Source organism: Macrotis lagotis, chromosome 6 (genome assembly GCF_037893015.1).
Source record: "Macrotis lagotis isolate mMagLag1 chromosome 6, bilby.v1.9.chrom.fasta, whole genome shotgun sequence".
NCBI lineage: Eukaryota > Metazoa > Chordata > Mammalia > Peramelemorphia > Peramelidae > Macrotis > Macrotis lagotis.
The window spans coordinates 107,363,049-107,367,115 of record NC_133663.1 but is presented as its reverse complement, the minus strand read 5'-3'; the positions used below and the strand labels follow the sequence as shown (position 1 = coordinate 107,367,115).

At 34.0% G+C, this 4,067-nt stretch overlaps 1 non-coding gene across 1 annotated transcript; it reads left to right on the top strand.

The window, feature by feature from the left end:
- The first annotated feature begins 473 nt into the window (after positions 1-473).
- LOC141492396 (U6 spliceosomal RNA) lies at positions 474-578 on the top strand. Its single transcript, XR_012469877.1, has one exon. It is a non-coding gene; the product is annotated as a U6 spliceosomal RNA (small nuclear RNA).
- The last annotated feature ends 3,489 nt before the right edge of the window (positions 579-4,067 follow it).

Below are 4,067 nucleotides of genomic sequence, written 5' to 3'. Positions count from 1 at the left end.
GTGATAGATCAGAAAAGTGGGGTGGGGGGTCCCTAGGAAGGGATTTTAATGGCACAGTGTCCATACAGCACAAACTGTACATTTGTTTTCCAAAATGTAGATTTTGTATCCTTGTTTTTCTAATCCCCTCTGTTTCTGATAGCAAGCCATGGAACAGAGCAAAGCTAATTGACCTATAACTTTTGCTGCATTACTAAGTAAGCACTATGCTATTTAACTCTGTCTGCAATAGAGTCCTCCACATTACTAATTTAAGGATCACTAAATAGTTCACATTAGCTTCACAGTAACCTATGCCAATTATCTTCCTCTCAGGAGACCCATTCTGGATGCCCATACAGATGTCATTGTTTTCAATGGAACATCTTGGCTTCTTGAAATTTCAGGGATGCTACTGGGGAAACTAGACAGGGAGGTAGGATATCTGAGCTCTGGCATCAACTGACCTAATGACTTTGGATAAATGACAATCTGTGGATTAGGAAACTCCTCTATTAAAAGCAGAACAATATAGACAAGATACCCATGAACCCTACAGAAAAGATGACATGCAAATTCATGAAACAAACCATATTTTTAAATAATAAAATAGTTCCTTAGATTAAGGAAAAAAGAAAAACTATCTTTCTGGAACTGTTTCTTTTGGTGAAAAAAAACTATGGGGTTAGACTCAATTATTCAACAAGCTCTAACTTCAAGAAAGATCAATATGATCAAAAACACAGAGATGTGGGTTAACTATGATGTTTGTAGGAGATAAAAAGTAATACACAAGGAAGTTATAAGGAAATACAGTGAGAGAAGAGAAAACATATTATGTTATGAAGGAAGGGTCTTGAAATCCAGACAATGAGGATTAGACATGATTCAGGAGATAAAAGGGAGTCCCTGAGGTGCAAGAGTTTTCTGATGACTGTATTTTAGAGGAATTATTATGGCAGCAGTGTGTGGGATAGATTAGAAAAGGGAGATGTTTGCATGCCTACACTGTAGACACATGATATATTTATATGTACATTGCATGTGCATATTTAAAGATTGTATGTGTCCATAAACATGTGCATGCACATATAATATACACATATGTGTGCCTGCACATATAATTCACACCAGGTGTGTGTGTATATATATATATATATATATATATGCATATAAACATATATGCTGAGGGAAATTTCACTAAAATAGTGTACTTCAATGGTTTAAGATTCCAGATTTATGTTTATCCTAAGCACTTAAAGAATATAGAGACTTCACATGCAATATGTCAAAAACAAAAACAAATACAAGCAAATAAATAAGCAAATAAAAACTCAAGCATAGTATATTGCAAAGAGTGGCCACTTTGTTAAATTGCCTTGAATAAATAGTAAAATTTGAATAAATTGACAATACATCTCCTTATGTATACTCTATTTCCTAGAAATCAAATTTAATATTTATCAAAAACCTTAAATCAATTTATTCAATTTGGTCAATGTGACAATTCATAAGGTATCAGTCAAATACAAAGTCAGTATGAAAGAGAAAAATGAAAAGAGACAGAGACAAAGAGAAATCTGACTCAAATCCTTGCATGACTAGGCAAGTCACTTTACACCTCCAGGTCTGTATTCTCATCTGTAAAATAAAGATGATTTGAAAGGTTCCTTCTATTGTAAATCTATGATCCTAAGGGGGGGAAAAATTTTTTGATGGAATCTAGTCCCCATTTGAGTTTAGAGCTGCTTTTCTAAATTCAGCAGCTACAACTCAATAAACATAAAACAAACACTTTTAGAGAAAGATTATCTCTGTCACAGATGAAAAGGCCCTTCTTCTGTCTCACTTCAACTCATTCACTAGTTTATGGCCCTAGCATCAAGCAAGGAATATAAATTTGCAGGCCAAGTCTGACTGATGACTTTGGAATTTAAGGCTCTGACTTAGTTGACAAATAAGAAAAATCACAGTAACTGGACCATATTCTATGATCAAAGAATAGTAGATACCAAAAACCAAAAGTCTTCCTCCATAAAATTGTCAAATGCTCAAACTTTTCACTTTTGACATATGACTTCTTTGAACTAAACAGGGCCCGTCAGTCCAATACTTTTTCTATATCCCAAGTAAAACTGACTTCCATTTTGTCAGCTCTTTTATCCTTCATTTTCCACCAATTCCTTTATAAATGAGGTATCCCAACTAGAGGGAAACAGACTACACTGCATTTCTCTGCCTAATATTTTAAATATCATGGTCTATGGAGCAGATATGTTTCACATGCACATAAATCGTCTTCTAGGTAGAGCAATCCAAATGCAATACATTCAAGGAGGTGGCTGCTGCTGTGAGGGGCTGTGGTTTGACAGCCAGTATTTTTGTTTAGAAGGGAAGAGTTCATAGTCTCATTAGCCCTGAGAACCATCTCTGGAGATTGAAACAGAAACATCACATTACAATGATTGACTCAGTTTTAACCTAGGATCAAAAATCATGGAACCTAAATCTAACTAACCTTCAGCACCATGTGACCTCTTCCTCTACTGTATTGTATGATGTAGACTAAGTAAAAAATTAGAAGTATAATCACAATAGCTCAGAGCCTCAGTTTAGAAAAGTATTTAACTTTTGTAGATAGAAATTTGACTCTCTACCCTAACTTAAATTTATGTTTATCTCCAATCTTTTAATGCCTGAAAAAAATTCATATTAAGGAAACATTTGAGTAAAGAAGCAAATGCAGAATGTGACCGTGTCTCTTACTGTACAGGAAATGTTGGGATGAGAGAAGCTGAGGAAAGAGCAAATCCCTTATTGGAATTTTCCTCAGACCTAAAGGGGTTACTTCTCCTCTGAAATGTCTGATGGTCTTCCTCAATCTATCCCTTCTATATTCTACATTTTTTTCTTTCTCCATTGACCTATTGCATCCATTTCAGATTCTTCTGACTCAACTTATGAAATTCATGTTAAGAAAAAAGAAGGTAATCCCATTTCTATTGCAACACAGCTAGTGAGATCCGTTCAAGCTGTAGATCCCAACATCTCAAATCCCTGTTACATGTGTTTAAATAAATAGATTAACTTAGCTTCCCTTATGCTAATTATCTTCATCTCCTTCCATCTTTTATACTCAACAAGTCACAACAAATCCAATAGGTGCCAGCATACTCTTTGATAGGCATTATCACTCCCACACCTTTCCTTTCATTTTTCTCTCCTGCCTTTCCTATCCTCCGAATCTCTAATTCTTATTTCATATGTGAATGTGTAGGTACATATAAACACAAACATGTATTCATATTTATATATGTGTATTCATACTCTTAAACATATACATGAGTTTGTATGCCTGCACTGTGGACACAACATATTTAAATGTATATTGCATGTGCATATTTAAAAATTGTATGTGTCCATAAACATGTGCATGCATATATATCTATGTGCCTGCACATAAAATTCACACCAGGAATATATGTATATATATATATATATATATATATATGCATATAAACATATATGTTGAGGGAAATTTCACTAAAATAGTGTATTTCAACTTAATCATTCCTCACATGCAGAAATGACTGCTGAAAAATAACTTATCTGAAACACAACTGGAAATAAATTAAAATAGTTTTTAATCAACCAAAGCAAATGTCACCTATTTCATTCAATTCAAATGCTTAAGCAATAATTGTCTAGTATTTGTTGAGCTTGGATACTGGAGGTACTGGAGACTTAAATGATCCTTGTTATTATAGAGTTTATAAGGTATTAAGAGAAACTTTCACAGTATCTCTTATTTCTTTCCCCTTCTCTCCATTCATATTAATAATACTCTGGTTCAGGGTCTATTGAACTATTGGAATATCCTTCTGAATGGTCTCTCCCTTCTAGTTTCTCCCCTCTCCAATCCTTCCTCCACAAAATTAACAAAATAACTCTCTTAAATCAGGGGTAAGGTTATGCTACTCCTAAAGAATCTTCAATAGCTCCCTATTTCATCTAGGAGAAACTACAAATGTTTCAAATTGGTATTTAGACTTTCACTAGCTGGTTCCAGATGATTTTTTCCTAGATAT